General features: G+C 47.9%; 1 protein-coding gene across 1 annotated transcript in view; it reads left to right on the forward strand.

Annotated features, from left to right (window-relative positions):
• Positions 1 to 841: 841 nt before the first annotated feature.
• Positions 842 to 17,294, forward strand: part of LOC141257913 (uncharacterized) — a 201,087-nt gene continuing 184,634 nt past the window's right edge. Inside the window, exon 1 of the mRNA XM_073672920.1 lies at positions 842 to 1,272. The gene's annotated coding sequence lies outside the window, so the exon portion shown is untranslated. The remainder of the gene's footprint in view (positions 1,273 to 17,294) is intronic.

Genomic DNA, 17,294 nt, shown 5'->3' on the forward strand with positions numbered 1-17,294 from the left:
CTTGCTACATGTATATCAGGATGGGAGACCATGCATACCAAGATGAGGATGGGGGTACCATGCATACTAGTATGGGGATGGGGGTGCCATGCATACCAGTATGGGGATGATGGGGGTGCCATGCATACCAGTATGGGGATGGGGGTGCCATGCATACCAGTATGGGGATGGGGGTGCCATGCATACCAGTATGGGGATGATGGGGGTGCCATGCATACCAGTATGGGGATGGGGGTGCCATGCATACCAGTATGGGGATGGGGGTGCCATGCATACCAGGATGGGGGGGGGCATATATACCAGGAAGATGGGGCCATATATATCAGGATGGGGGTATATATATACCAGAATTAGTAGAGAATTGGGAGACATTACCCCTATAGCAGTGTCAGCAGCAGATCCCCTCCCCCATAACAGGGCATCATGACCACATTTTTTCCTTCAATTTTTTTTTTTTATATTTTCCTCCCCTAAAACCTCGGTGCGTCTTATAGTCCGAAAAATTTGGTAATTAGTTTTTGTTTATATTCTATACTTTTTTTTTTTTTTATTATTATTTTTTATGAGTTTTGATTTACGTTTAACCCCCCACCCCTCACATCTACTATATGGCTATTTCTTAGTATCCTCCCTAATATTTAGGCTGCTGATTTTACTCTTAATTACCGGCATATTTCAAAATGAAAACACTTGTGTCGACTGTAATCCTGATGAGGTCAGGCCCTTATACAGTAACCAAAATATATTTTTTTTATTTATGGGGGGGTTAAATCGCCCCCGGTCCTTTCTCCGGCACCTCCACATGTCTCCCCAAGTTTCTCCTCTGAAGTTACTCCAGGAATAATATTGACATAGGCCAATAGGACAGTGCGGTCGGCAATGCCGGGGGCACAGATCGGGCTCCTCGGACTCTCCCAGCAGATTTTTGTCAGCCACTTCCTCCCGGGTGCCCGCACGTTTGTGCCTCGGCCGCCTGTTTCATCTGTCAGTCATTAGCATTCCACAGATGTTAAGTACATTCACAGAAAAAAAAAAAAAATAGATCCAAGTCTTGGGAAGTGGAGAGAAAGGGACTATTCAGTGTTCTCCGCAGAGTCAATGAGAGCCGAATATACAAGGAGCGACGGCTGCTGAGCACAAGGATCCCCCTGATCTCCGGCAGCAGCAGCGGCGGCCACCGTCCGACCATTACTGGAAGTAAAATAACCAACCGCACAACAGTCAGCCGCACCGTGTTATGTCTGACGACTCCTGACCAGCATCGACGAAAAGGTAAGAAAAAAATAAGAGGTTTGCAGTCCTATGTAACACCACAGATAACACAGTGATAACTCTCTGAGTACAGATAATGTAGTAGATGTCACCTGCAGTCCTATGTAACACTACAGATAACACAGTGATATCTCTCCGAGTACAGATAATGTAGTAGATGTCACCTGCAGTCCTATGTAACACCACAGATAACATAGTGATAACTCTCTGAGTACAGATAATGTAGTAGATGTCACCTGCAGTCCTATGTAACACCACAAATGACACAGTGATAACTCTCTGAGTACAGATAATGTAGTAGATGTCACCTGCAGTCCTATGTAACACTACAGATAACACAGTGATATCTCTCCGAGTACAGATAATGTAGTAGATGTCACCTGCAGTCCTATGTAACACCACAGATGACACAGTGATGACTCTCTGAGTACAGATAATGTAGTAGATGTCACCTGCAGTCCTATGTAACACCACAGATAACACAGTGATAACTCTCTGAGTACAGATAATGTAGTAGATGTCACCTGCAGTCCTATGTAACACCACAGATAGCACAGTGATAACTCTCTGAGTACAGATAATGTAGTAGATTTCACCTGCAGTCCTATGTAACACCACAGATAACACAGTGATATCTCTCTGAGTACAGATAATGTAGTAGATGTCACCTGCAGTCCTATGCAACACCACAGATATCACTTTGGATATATGTTCTCAGACGCTGTAGGTAATAAAGTAACAAGTACAGGAGATGCTAATTACTCAGATTTTATTCACAGTTATTATTAATATGACTTCCTGTTTTCACTCTTGCCAACCTGCAGTTCCCGGTTTGTCCTGACTGCAGAGGTGGTGCTAGAGAGCAAAACCGAGAAAATTTATGTGCTTGTTGACAGTGGAGCCAGGGTCAGCATGATTGATGCTGAGTTTGTGAAAGCTCATGGCCTTGCTTGTTGTCCTTTAGCTAAGCCTATTTCCATCTTTGCCATCGACTCGGCGCCACTTGCACAGAAAGCATTTACTCAGATTGTACATAATGTAAAACTGAGGGTGGGGTCAGTTCATTGTGAGATAATCCCTTGCTATGTCCTGGACAATCTTCCCACACCTATTGTTTTGGGTATTCCTTGGCTTGTTAAACATAATCTGTTGGTGGATTGGCAAACCGGGGAGATTACTGAATGGGGAGATTACTGAATGGGCAGATTACTGCCATGAGAACTGTTTAGATATTTCCATTGCTACAGTCTCTACGGAAATATTACCTGCTTTTCTGTCTGGTTTTGAGGATGTTTTTTCTGACAGGGGATGTCAGGATTTGCCTCCTCATCGTGCTTATGACTGTCCTATTAACCTGACCCCCGGAGCTAAACTACCAAAGTCCAGACTGTATAATCTTTCTGGCCCTGAGAGACAAGCCATGAAGGATTTCATTGCGGAAAGTCTGGAGAAGGGACATATCAGACCCTCATCTTCGCCCGTGACTGCAGGGTTCTTCTTTATGAAGAAAAAAGATGGCGGTCTACGTCCCTGTTTAGATTTCCAGGAATTAAATAAAATTACCATCCGAGATCCATACCGTCTTCCTCTGATTCCTGATTTGCTCAGCCAGGTTGTGGGAGCTAAGGTATTCTCCAAGTTGGATTTAAGGGGAGCCTACAATCTGGTTAGAATCAGAGAAGGGGACGAATGGGAAACAGCGTTCAATACCCCGGGAGGACATTTCGAGAGTCTGGTTATGCCTTTTGGTTTGACCAATGCACCTGCGGTATTCCAGCATTTCATAAATGATATTTTCCATCATTTGGTGGGGAGGTTTGTGGTGGTCTCCCTGGACGATATTCTGGTTTATTCACCTGATTTTGAGACTCATCGGGGGCATGTTAAGCAGGTGCTCCAGATATTAAGGGATAACAAACTTTATGCCAAACTGGAAAAATTTGTTTTCACCATTCAGGAGGTGCAGTTTTTGGGGTACTTGCTGTCATCTTCGGGTTTTCAGATGGATCCGGAGAAGATCCGTGCAGTCCTTGATTGGGACCGTCCAGATGATTGGGACCGTCCAGAGAACCTGAAGGCTTTACAACGTTTTCTGGGCTTTACTAATTTTTACCAGAAATTCATCAAAATTTACTCAGTAATTGTGAAACCCCTTACTGACATGACTAAGAAGGGGTCTGATTATTCCAAATGGTCGGATGCTTCCCTCCAGGCTTTTTCTTCCTTAAAGAATCATTTTGCCACTGCACCTATACTCCGTCAACCCGATGTTTCCCAACCCTTTATTATGGAGGTTGATGCGTCAGAGGTGGGGGTTGGGGCTGTGTTATCTCAGGGTCCGTCCCCTGGTAAATGGCGTCCATGCGACTTCGTTTCTAAAAAAATTGTCTTCGACTGAGAGAAATTATGACGTGAGTAATAAGGAACTTTTGGCGATCAAATTGGCGTTTGACGAATGGCGACATTGGTTGGAGGGGGCTGTCCATCCTATTACTGTTATTACTGACCATAAGAACCTGTCATATCTCCAGTCAGCTAAACGTCTCCACCCTAGGCAACCAGATGGTCCCTGTTTTTTACTAGGTTCAATTTTGTTGTCATGTTTCGTCCAGGGGTCAAAAATGTCAAGGCTGATGCTTTGTCCCGGAGTTTCCCTGGTGGCGGTGACCATGAGAACCCTGCCCCGCAGTTGGTTGCAGGACATCTCTTCGTTTGACATTGCAGACATCTTCCTTGATCTGTCTCTTGCTAGGACCCAGCAGCTACCTCCCTCCTGCTAATTGACTAGGGTGTTTAAATACCCAATGTTTGCTAGAGGGAGGTGCCGGCGATATTCACATGACCCCTTATGAAGGCTTAATCAAGAGCAGTACTTCTTCCTCTATGGTGCTAACAGGACATGTGTGCATCTCTCTGAAGTTGACTAAAGCTAAGCTGCTTTCCCTTGTTTGTTCCCCCTTGTTGTCTTTAGTTGCTAGCGGGGATCGACTAGCGCTCATTTCCTCCTTCCCTAGCCAGGTCCAAATGCCATGGAAAGACAGGTCAATGTGCAGCGATTGATGCGGAACTAATATAGGGACGTTTAGGTGAGTATGGGAGATATCAGGTCAGCCTAGGATCCACTCCCCCCTTTCCCTAGAGTCTGGGCCCCCTTCTCCCCTTCCTTTTGTGTCGCTTAGTCTTTCTTAAACCTTGTGTGACACGACGTGACCTACAATAGTGCCCACCAGACCCCCAATTGAAGGGGCCGTTCTATGTAATGCAGGCTCCTTTGCTGTATGGTTTAGCAATCATTCCCATAGAGGAGCGAGTCGCTGGCAGCGCGTTTCACAACCTCTGGAGCCTTTTGTTACAACTTGTCCCGTATTAGAAGCAGATTATTTTTCCTGTTTCCAGAGTGAGCAGCTGAAGACGTGACGGGAATCTGCATTATGTCTGTTATACGTCACTTTACTATTTGTCACCAGTCAATAAATTCAGCTGCAGATGTCTTAGCACGTGCTAAAATATTCATTATATATGAGCAGCTGTCAAATAACACAATGGAGATGTCAGAGTTTCCACTATTACCAGTCCGTCCGTCAGCCAAGAAACCTGATGATAATCCCACATGCACCATCCAGATACAGCGGGATCCGGAGGATTACAGGACGGATTCCGAAAACCTTTGAGGGAACGTTCAAATATTAGTACCAAACAAATGGTGCAGGACACTGACATTGTGGATGGTACTGTGGATGGCACTGTGGATGGCATTGTGGATGGCACTGTGGATGGCACTGTGGATGGTACTGTGGATGGCACTGTGGATGGCATTGTGGATGGCACTGTGGATGGCACTGTGGATGGCATTGTGGATGGCACTGTGGATGGCACTGTGGATGGCACTGTGGATGGCATTGTGGATGGCACTGTGGATGACACTGTGGATGGCATTGTGGATGGCACTGTGGATGGCATTGTGGATGGCACTGTGGATGGCACTGTGGATGGCACTGTGGATGGCATTGTGGATGGCACTGTGGATGGCACTGTGGATGGCATTGTGGATGGCACTGTGGATGGCATTGTGGATGGCACTGTGGATGGCACTGTGGAAGCACTATGGATGGCACTGTGGATGACACTGTGGATGGCATTGTGGATGGCACTGTGGATGGCATTGTGGATGGCACTGTGGATGGCACTGTGGATGGCATTGTGGATGGCACTGTGGATGGCATTGTGGATGGCACTGTGGATGGCACTGTGGAAGCACTATGGATGGCACTGTGGATGACACTGTGGATGGCATTGTGGATGGCACTGTGGATGACACTGTGGATGGCATTGTGGATGGCACAGTGGATGGCACTGTTAGGAGGCACTGTGGATGTCACTTTTTTGGGGGCACTGTGAATGTCACTTTTTTGGGGGAACTGTGAATGTCACTGTTAGGAGGCACTGTGGGTGTCACTTTTTTGGGGGAACTGTGGCTGTCACTGTTAGGAGGCACTGTGAATGTCACTTTTTTGGGGGGCACTGTGGCTGTCACTGTTAGCAGGCACTGTGGATGTCACTGTTAGGAGGCACTGTGGATGTTACTTTTATAAGGGTACTGTGGATGTTACTGTTATGGAGACACTGTGGCTGACTTTTTTTTATGGAAGTAGACTTACTGTCACACTATCCTATGAGGACACTTGGAGTGTTCCTTTTATGGGGGCACTGTGCCTGTTACTCTCATAAGGGTACTGGATCTGGTACTGTTATGGAAGAATAGTGTCTGGCACTGTTATTGGGGCAAAGTTGCTGCAACTGCCATGAGGACAGTGAGGATGTCACAGCTTTGAGGTCCCTATGGTTTTCATGTTACTACTTTACAAAGATACAATCCTAATATTATGGTTAAAACTAAATGTTCTCCCTTTCACCGTTTGTCACAAGAGCTGAGCGCTACGGCGCCATTGTGTGGTCACGGTGTGACATGACTGTAAGTACCGATCTAGCGGACATCGGTGACTTTGTGTTTGCGGATTCCAGCAATCGGTTGATTTTAGCTACGCTCGATCAGGGATCGGTGAGATCATTAGCGGGGGGGGTGGGGGGATATTGTCAGCGTGAAGCCCCCGCCTTAGTATCTCACTGATTCCATGGCCTCCATGAAGACTCTGATGCTTCGTGCCGCCGGTTGTGTTGCTGATAAGTAGTGAAGAATATAAAGTAGTGAAGAAGGGTCAGGTTCTTCTTTTACTTTTAACCTCTTCATGGCTTTCCAAACCTAAAGCGGTTAAAAGAAGAACAAAAAGACAGATGATGTGATCAGCGAGTTACATTTATATTGCGGTGCATCATGTTAATTACCTTTCCCATTTTTTTTTAAAGGGAATCTGTTGCATCCGATTGCACTATTAACCTGCAGATATAGCGTTAATCTGCAGCTTAATAGCATTATGCAGATGCCCGGCCGCTGTACTGAAAGTGCGCCACCCAGGAGATAATTAACTTTATTTCTCCCAGGAGCCGCCGGCTTTCAGTCTTGCAGGAATTTGCAGTCACTGCTCACAGCATGCTCCGCACTGAAAGCCGGCGGCTCATGGGATGAATAAAGTTAATTTTCTCCCAGGTGCTGCACCTTCAGTACAGCGGCCCGGGCATCTTTATGCTGATATTAACCCAATATCTATACGTAAATAGCATTTTCCAACTTGACCGGTTCCCTTTAAACGCTTTTTCTGGTGGGTTCCTGAGTGGACCAGCCTAAAAAGGACATTATGTCTAAGAAAGGATCTGATCCTAGACGATTTCCTAGAGGTAAAATACTGATACTTCTGCATGTGTCTTTCTATGATTGCTGACCACCTCTTCGCTCTTGAGTTTTCATCTTGGTCCCTCCGGTTCAGTGACAGTAGTCCGTCTCCTTAGTTGTGATCTCTGTCGTCCCGTCTGCTCCTTTGATGTCTCATCTTGACTCTTTGTTTTGTTCCCGACTTCGATTCTGTATCTGCTGGAGACATCTTAGCAATAAGACTGAGTTGCAATCAAAGTAACTTGTTGGGGTGTTAATAAGGGGCAATATTCTATGTCCCTGACAAATCCACTATAAACTGTGCCCGTCTTACACAGCAATTACATTTCGTTGGCAGAAATCAAAAAATACTGCCCGCATGAATCCACCATCTGGGAGGAAAAGTGGTGGATAAATTCCACAACTTAGTTTAACCAGTGCCAAAGTGACTGCGGCACAAGGATCCACTTGACCGATCCGGAACTGAGTAAGAAGACACCGCAGACTCTAGAAACCCTAGCGTTCTTCAGTACAAGAGCCTCCAGCATTAGTAATGTCTACCTTAAGAAGTAATTCATTCTTCCAGACGTAATAAAAGTCTGAAATCAGAAGGTGGTGTTTATATTACGTCGTTCCCCAGCAGATGGCTCAGAATGATGGCCGGATAATATCGCGCATTTATGATACAACACCTCGTGCCGACGTCTCATTACGTTCACCATTAGACTACATTAAAGGAAATGTACAGCGGAGCCGCGGTGAACCTGTGACCTCCACAATGAAGTGACACAATTATGAGCGGATCAAGATCAAGGGAAATTAATAGACTCTTCTGGAATTCTTAGCCACACTATGAAGTCTAGGCAAGAAGACCCGGAGATTAGATTTGGTCCCTTTGGAGTCTCCGCATGTGAAATTATGGCCGTGAAGATATCAGTTTTGGCTATCCATTAGAGACTGATCAGAGGAGTGTATATACTATATAAATATATGCACAGTTAGGCGGTATTAAAGTATATGAGACAATGAGTTCGATGAAAGAGTTATTCCTAGGCTGGCAAGTAATCTCTTCTCTTAGCCATAAAGCAATGATTCCCCATACACCCTAGATGGCTGTCGGCTGATGGATGGTTCGCCGTATCATTTGTCCGGCAGATGTTTCGCCTGATCCTCCCATAGGCAGGAGAGCACACTTTGTTCTCTATGAGAGGGTCACTACCAGCCTTCTCTGGTGGTGGCTTATCTCAAGGGAGAACAATAGGATCGCCAGTCCAAAATTGGACATGCTGGGTCATTGACATCCAAAACATTATTGAAAGCCTCCATAGGAATTAGACTGTCGGCCAAATCTGTCGATATCGACTGGTTCAGCTGACATTAGTCTAATGTGTATGGGGGCTTAACCATTTCATACGACTGGTTGGCTAAAGGTTTTGAAAAACTGGGTAACTTACTAGTCGCTGGGGGTCCAGGACCACAACAACACCCATCTTGCGTGAAGCGGAGGTGGACATGCTTGACCACACTCCATTCATTGGCTACAGGATAGCTGGAGAACGCCAGAGAAAGCCGGAGAAAGCCGGAGAACGCCAGAGAAAGCCAAGCAGAACGTGAGGCTTTTTCAAAGTTCTGACCACTGGAACCCCAGCGATCAGTATTTTACTCCTGATCCTAAGGAAATGGGATCATTTGCAATACTGGTAATAAACATTTTAGGCCAGTGAAGAATCCTCTGCCAGTTTAGAAGGAGTTAAAAAAAAGACCTTAATTAAATATAATACTGCCATAATGTTAGCCTAATATTAGTGTTCTATAGTGTGTATGTTACACAGTGACATAAAATACTCATATAAGCCTGCCATATATTATGTATATAAAAGAACAATACAGTAGGCTCATAATACCGCCATATAGAGAGCTTACAATATAGGACCGTTCAGTGCCATTTATCTACTACATAATAGTACCATACAATGGGCACATAATGCTGCCATAGAGAGCTTACAATATAGGACCATACAGTGCCATGTTATTATTATTATTTATTACTATAGCGCCATTAATTCCATGGTGCTTTACGTGTTTAAAAGGGGTATACATAGCAAACAAGTACAATAATTTTAACAAAAACAAGCGACTCGTACAGGAGGAGAGATGACCCTGCCAGCGAGGGCTCACAATCTATAAGGGATGGGTGAGGATACAGTAGGTGAGGGTATATCTACTACATAATAGTACCATACAATGGGCACATAATACCGCCATAGAGTGCTTTACACAATAGGACTGTATAGTACCTGCATATTACTGCCACATATCTGCTACATAATAGTACAATATAATGGATGTATAACACTGCCATGTAAAGTTTTAATAGGACTATATTGCGACCACATAACACTGTCATATAGTACTGTGGTAGATCGACTCATTTGGTTGCACATAGTGGTGCACAGGAACACTGTCTCTTTAAATCTTCTACAGAGTTTATTAAGGCACTACATAAACTACAACAATGTTAGCAAAAACAAACACGGCCTTCCTGGCCTAACAGGAAAACAAAACATAACCATAACGTATGGCACAGTCCTAGTTGCTACGGGTAACCGCCCGCTTCAGGAACAAAAACAACCAAAGGTTTAGCTTTCCTGAACATGACAAACAGCTCAGAGCTTTCTCCTTCAGGCCCTCCCCACACCAAATACTCTGAAAGGCTGTGATTTTATCCTCTGAGTTCCTCCCTTTCTGCAGGTGTTTAATCACCCTAGCACTAAGATGGCTGATTAACCCCTTTCTATACTTCGTGTGCTGGAACACTTTTTCTATGTTTATATCACTGGAGCTAACAATCTCAGAACCTGTTCTTTGGAGATCGGTTTCGGACAATTTTGGACTGCCTCCACCTTATTCACTTGCAGTAGTGATGGGAGAGGACTAAAATGCTCGGGCGCTCATTGCTTGGGTCGAGCACATTGGAATACTCGGGTACTCGACCCGAGCAACGAGCCCAATGTAAGTCTATGGGAAGCTCGAGCATTTTTCGGCGGTCTGCAGAGGGCCTAAAAATTGCCCAAATTGATGGGAACATTGCTCAAATGACATGGGAACAGCATGGGGAAGACCCCTGGAAGCATCTCTGACTCCCAGGTCACTGCTGTCAACAACGTTGTCAGAGTATTACGCCACTTTTACGAACTCACAATAAAACATACAAAAACAAAATGGATTTTCCTGGGAAATATGTTAAGGAACATCCTTTCCAGGGAAATGACTTGTAAATAAGGCAAAATAAATAACCAAAAGCAAAAATACTCCTCCACACCTTGGGCTTTTGCACTTTTGCATTGCTTTCAACCGTAACAAATGCATTCACCGGGAAATGTCATTTTAACATTTTACAACCTTATTTGGCCATGTGCTGTGTGAGATATCATCAGACACATCCTGTTTCATTTATGAAGGAGGGACTCTGAAAGTCACAAAGCCTATTTTTATAGGGCCATCAGGTGGCCTTTACTATTCTTAAAGGGCCAGCAATCGGCCCTCACTATTCTTAGAGAGCCATCAGCCGGCTATGATTTTTTGTTCCCATTACTAAAGAGTGGGTCTCCTATACTGTTATTGCATATGCAGTGAGTGGCAGGGCTGATCAAAATTTGGAGATACCCCAATACCCCTTTGAAAATTCGGATGCACCCCAATACCCGTTTGAAGAGACTTAGAGGAGGGCCTCCTAAAAACAATGCTCCTATTATTAGGAAGTGGGTCTCCCATACTGTTTGCCTATGCAGTGAATGCAAGGGCTGCCAAAAATTTGGACCTACTCCAATGCCCCTTGGAAGAAACGTAGAGGAGGGCTGTAACATCGCTGGCGGCGTGCTGGCATGGCTTACCACCTCCCACCATGCAAGACCGCCATCTTACCTATCAGTCCAGGCTGCAGACTTTGCTCCAGTACCTGCTGTGTCTCTTGTCTGATTGCTGAGGGCGGCGGCGCGGTTACTGCCTGATTCTTATAGTTACTGTGCGCACTCCTAATGCCTCCCCAGCCTATTCCTGTGAGTCACTGGATACTTAAACCCACTCCACCCAGTAGGAGGTGCCTGAGCAACACTTTCTTTCAGTGTGTTCTGTGCAACTGAGTTGCCAGGTCCTGTCCAGTAACTTGTCTGTTTCCGCCACCCTGGGGGCTGTACACCCAAGCCCGTTATCTGTATCTGTGACTTCTAGTCTGTTCCGCCACCCTGGGGGCTGTATACCCAGGCCCGTTACCTGTATCTGAGACTTCTAGTCTGTTTATGCCACCCTGGGGGCTGAGTTTCCAGGCTCGTTCCTGTATCTTGCTCCGGGTTCAGTTCCTGTCTGAACTGTGCCCTAGCCCGTTACCTGTTTGTCTCTATGTCCGTACCTTCCCTTTTCTTCCAGTGTCTGAACCTGCACCTAACTCCAACTCGTTGTCTCTGTACTTCTGTTTGTGAGTTTTGTGTCCACTCGCTACTTCATTGTAAGTCCCTTGTGTGTATCTGGTTCTGCTTGTCCCGTTTCCCTGCCTCCGTATCTACCTTCCTGTATTTTCCAGTCTGTTCCATGTGAACAGAGCCCTGTCCTGTCTGCCTGCACCTTCTGCTTTGTTCTGCTCTGCTTGTTCACCGCACCTGCGGTTTCGCTCTGCTCTGCTTGTCCACCGCACCTGTGGTTTTGCTCTGCTCTGCTTGTCCACCGCACCTGCGGTTTCGCTCTGCTCCGCTCGTCCACTGCACCTGCGGTTTCGCTCTGCTCTGCTTGTTCACTGCATCTGCGGTTTCGCTCTGCTCTGCTTGTCCACCGCACCTGCAGTTTCTCTCTGCTCTGCTCCGCTTGTCGTCCGCGCCTGCGGTTCTGCTCTGCTAGTCCACCGCACCAGCGGCTCTGTTCCTGTATCCCAGTCTGTACTGGTCCCTATCCAGCCTGCGTTCATACCTGCCAGCACCCGCCTGTCTGCATACCAGCCGTGCCTGCCAGCACGCGCCTGTCTGCATACCAGCCATGCCTGCCAGCACCCGCCTATCTGCATACCAGCCGTGCCTGCCAGCACGCGCCTGTCTGCATACCAGCCGTGCTTGCCAGCACCCACCTGTCTGCATACCAGCCGTGCCTGCCAGTACTCACCTGTCTACATACCAGCTGTGCCTGCCCGTTCCTGCATTCCCCGGTGTGGGTCAAGAGCTGTGACTGGGGTCTGACCTGGAGTAGCACCTGGTCCCTCTACTCGGTTCCTCCCTAGTTCATGGAGTCGACTGAGCCACCGTGTGTCCTTGGTCGGACCGAGTTGATACTTAGTCATGCCCCTCCAGGCATTCCTCGGTTCATGGTCCTGTGGGATCACTAACCACGCTCACGCCCGGACTAACTGCGCCTTGTCAGGTAAAATGTATTTTTGTCCTAGTTTTAAAAATGAGAGATGTCTTAAATCTCCACCCCCTGTCCATTTGTAAGAGTTCTACATAGAACTCACTCTTACCTCCCCCTAACCAGGAATTTTTATGACCGCCATAAAACCTCAGCCCACATCAAGCATACTGGTATACCCTGGATTTTCCCTCCAATCCTATTGTCTAACTGTACAAACTTTTAATGTCAATTTTAATAATGCACATGACTGTCAGAAACACAGGGACCACATTTTTGAGATGTTCACCTTTTTCCAATTGTGATGGTGTGGTTTTCGTGCCTGGGAGACCACCAGGAACCTGGGAAATGGATTCTGAGCTTCTGAACATCATAGAGATATCATATTTGATATCCATCTACATGGTGACGGCAAACATGATGACCCCCCCACACCAAGATATGAAATCTGATGGATCTTTATGTCTTATGCAGCTGGGTGGGTTCACAAAACCGAGCCCCCGTGTGAGGTAAACTACATGGGTGTTTCCTAATGTTTTGGCACCTTATTAAAAACCAGAACGGCCATTTTAATTCATTCTTACCCCGGGACGTCAGACGCATGCACTCCTCGCTGCGTGGAGGAATCACACCTAATTTGCGGGGAGCCGTCCCCCCCACAGAATCTGAGACCATCACCTCGTGGCGCAGGTTTTGCTATTATTTACCCCTTTTATTTTAATAACTGTTTTATGCATATATGTAAATTGTCTCTTTTATAATATCTTGTATATCTTTTGTAAACACTGCCCACTTTCGGGAGTAAATCATTATTATTTACCAGCTTCGCTCTTCTTGTTCTATGTCGAGCAAACATGTACCTCACCCGCTAATTCACGTTACCTAACGGGTACCCGATCCACCTGTTAAGTGATCGGTGGTAGCAGTATACCAGTATTTATGTGATATTGTGGTTTGAGGGTGGCTGGACAGAGGTATATATACGTTCCTGGAAGGAACTGGTGGTATATATACATCCTATCACATCACGTGCCACAATAGTCGACATAAATTAGAGCAGCTGCTCCCGTGCTTATCCTTGGTCAATACCGTGTTTGACCATCAGGATAAGGGGGCGCCAGAGGGCTGCAAGGTCTGACCAAGTGTTTTCCCTGACAATTGGTGTCAGCGGTGGGATCATAGGACATTAGTGATCTGGTTTGAGCAATCATTCCTCTCACTAAAAACTTGCACGGTTCTTACCTGGACCCTGCACAAAAGTTTTGAAGATCGAACTCAGTGTTTATTAGATCTGAGACAACACTGTATGTGTAGCAGTTACCCCTACCCTTCTTTGTTTTTTCTTTTCTATTTTGATTTTGGTGATCATGGTCATAGTTGGGGAGTTCTGGTACAGCCAGCAGAAAAAGGACACTCTTATTGGAATATGTATAACCAAAGGCATTGACCCCCTCGGCAAAAACAAGGAATAAATGGCTGCTGCACTGGCGCAACTGGAGACCGAGCAAGCCCTTCTCCAGACCTCAGCAGGGCCAGGGGTCAGCCGAGATATGGACAGTACTGCTGCAAGGGTCCCACCTGCAGACGCACGCCGCGTCAGCGACCAGGGCAGCGTGGACCCCTATCTGCAGATGGCTCTACAGCAACTTCCTGCAGAGGATCATGGAGGACGGCTGAAAGTAATTCAACAGCACCAGGAGGCTGCCGAGCGGCGAGCGGAGGCCGAGAGGGCCGAGAGAGCCGAGTGAGCCGAGGCCGAGAGAGCCGAGCGAGAGGCCGAGAGAGCTGAGCGAGAGGCCGAGAAAGCCCAGCGAGAGGCCAAGCGAGACGAGCGAGAGGCCCAAGCCCGGAGGGCCCATGAACTGCAGATGGCCCAACTCGGGATCCCAGCATCCACCTCACGGAACGGTGAGACCAACAATGCGACCCTGTTTAAGCCCCGTCCAGAGCATTTTCCTGTGATGGAAAAGGACAGCGACCTCGACACCTTTCTGAGGGGTTTTGAAAAGACTTGCAGACAGTACCAGCTGCCTGAGGAACAGTGGGCACGATACTTAACTGTAGGGCTGCGAGGCAAAGCTCTGGATGTGTTTGTGGCTCTTCCTCCAAGCCTCGATGGGAACTATGATGCCATTAAGCAGGCCCTAATCCAGAGGTTCCAACTGACTCCTGAGGTGTACCGTAAAAAGTTCCGGAACCTCCAACGTGGACCGCACGACAGTTACAGCGATGTGGTGCATGGGCTCCGAACCAACTTTGAGCAGTGGATCCAAGTACTGTCAGCGACCACCTTTGAGCAGCTAAAGGATCTGATGGTGAAAGACCAGTTCCTGCATCTGTGTCCGACTGAGGTACGTCAGTTCGTGATGGATCGGGAGCCACCAGATGCCAATAAAGCAGCGCAGATCGCAGACACCTACGAGGCCAACCGGAGACCAGAGGTGCGGAAGCCGGTCGTCGCCAGCTGGAAAGGGGGTAAGCCATCAATACCATTCCTGCCCATGCCAGCCGACCTTCTGGAGGCCTTTTTCCCGTTACCAATGCCCGGCCTGCATCTGATACCCGCAGGTGTTATTTCTGCAACCAGACTGGTCATCTCAGCGCCACTTGCCCAGAGAAGCAGAGGAAGAACCCCCCATCCAAGGCCCCAGGGCCTAATGCCTCAGTTCTTTTGGTGGGTGGGCTGGTTGGGAGGGCCTGTGAAAACTTGCAGTCTGTCATGGTGGGGAACACTGTCACTGTAGGCCTCAAGGACACTGGGGCCGAACGAACCCTCATCCGACCCGAACTGGTGTCCGCTGAAGCGCTTATTCCGGGAAAGACCCTGACTGTCACCGGGATTGGGGGCGTCCGATGCCCCTTGCCCATGGCCCGGGTTTTTTTATTTATTGGGGTGCGGGGAGTGGGGTGAAGGAAGTGGGAGTATCTGAAAATCTACCTGCAAATGTTTTGTTGGGAACTAATTTGGGGAGGATGTTTGCTTATTGTGTCCCTGACCCCCCTCCTCGATCTGATACGGTTGGTAAGGTTAATGCTGATACTGTGAATGTCAATGCTTTACCTGCTGATAATTATGATGATGATGATGATGATGATGATGTACGGGAAGGTACAGGAGAACTCAGCCATGTCACGATGTGGGGTGATATTGCTGAGGATCCCCTAGCAGGAAAAAGTGTCAGTGCTAAGGGTAATGGGGAGAGGCACAGGGACCATGAAGCAGGTGGTGCTGTAACAGCGACCAGTGTCACAACAGATGGTGACCTGGTTGATGGTAGCTGCCCCATACGTAGCACTGTGCCTGAGGTAATGGAGGAGGATGGGGAAGTAGTACTCATTTCCGCACAGGCTGATGGGACGGTGTTATTCCCCGGGGAGACGGCCTATATAGCCGCTGTTACCCACAGTCAGAGTGCCCAGAACGCAAGTAACGCCCTGCCTTCTGGACCCTCCTCGGACAGAGGAATAACAGAATCATGTATGGACGCAGAGCCGGTCCCAGAGGGTCCCAGTGAGGACGTGGCCTTAACCTCACTTCTGGCTTCCTCCAGCCAGGAGTTTCAGGCAGCTCTGCACTCGGATGCTAGCCTAGGGACGTTAAGGAGCCTCGCTGAGAAGCCCACCTCCGAGTCTGATAAGGAGAGGGTATTCTGGGACCAAGGGACTGTGTACCGGGAGACAGTTCCCTGTACACCCCAACAGGAGTGTCTGAGGGAATGACAGCTGGTCGTCCCCTACCAATTCAGGGATGAGTTGTTGCAGATCGCCCATGAAGTTCCACTCGCTGGACACTTGGGGGTCAGCAAAACCAAGGCTCGGCTGTCTCACCACTTTTATTGGCCCAAAATGAGGACGGATGTGGTGAACTACTGTCGCTCCTGTACCACATGTCAAAGAGTGGGAAAGTCAGGGCCGGCTCTCAAAGCCCCCCTGATCTCTTTGCCAGTGATAGAGGTGCCTTTCCAGAGGATTGCTGTGGACATTGTGGGACCACTGGCCATACCCAGCAGCTCTGGAAAACGTTTCATCCTTACCGTGGTAGACTATGCTACCCGGTATCCGGAGGCAGTAGCCCTGTCCTCAATTAGGGCGGATAAGGTGGCGGACGCCCTCTTGGCCATCTTTTCGCGAGTAGGCTTTCCCAGGGAGATGCTTACCGACCAGGGGACCCAGTTCATGTCACGCTTAATGGAGGCCCTATGTAAGAAAATGCAGGTGCAGCATCTGGTATCGAGCGCGTATCATCCCCAAACCAATGGTTTGTGTGAGTGATTCAACGGTACCCTCAAACAGATGTTAAAAATGCTGGTTGAGACCCAGGGACGCGACTGGGAGCGTTACCTCCCACACCTGCTATTTGCTTACAGAGAGGTTCCACAGGCCTCGACGGGGTTCTCCCCCTTTGAGCTCCTGTAAGGCAGACGTGTCCGAGGACCCCTTGGGTTGATAAGGGAATTCTGGGAAGAAGAGCCGAGCTCCCCAGGAGTGTCCATCGTGGAGTATGTCATGCGCTTCCGTGACAAGATGCAGACCTTGACGCAGTTGGTGCATGACAATATGGCGCAAGCCCAGGCTGACCAGAAGCATTGGTACGACCAGAACGCCCAAGAGCGGACCTACCAGGTGGGTCAGAAGGTGTGGGTGCTGGTCCCCGAACCAAAGGACAAGTTTCAGGCGGCCTGGGAAGGCCCGTACGTCATTCACCAACAGCTCAACCCGGTCACCTACGTGATCACTCTTGACCACGCGCGGGGTAGATGGAAGGCTTTTCACGTTAATATGATGAAGGCTCATCAAGAACGTGGATCCTGCGTCCTACCGGTCTGCAGCCTGAACGAGGATGGGGAGGACGACCCCCTCTTGGACA

This window comes from Phyllobates terribilis, unplaced genomic scaffold, assembly GCF_046119375.1.
Source record: "Phyllobates terribilis strain yellow unplaced genomic scaffold, ASM4611937v1 Scaffold_3__8_contigs__length_932513732, whole genome shotgun sequence".
Taxonomy (NCBI): domain Eukaryota; kingdom Metazoa; phylum Chordata; class Amphibia; order Anura; family Dendrobatidae; genus Phyllobates; species Phyllobates terribilis.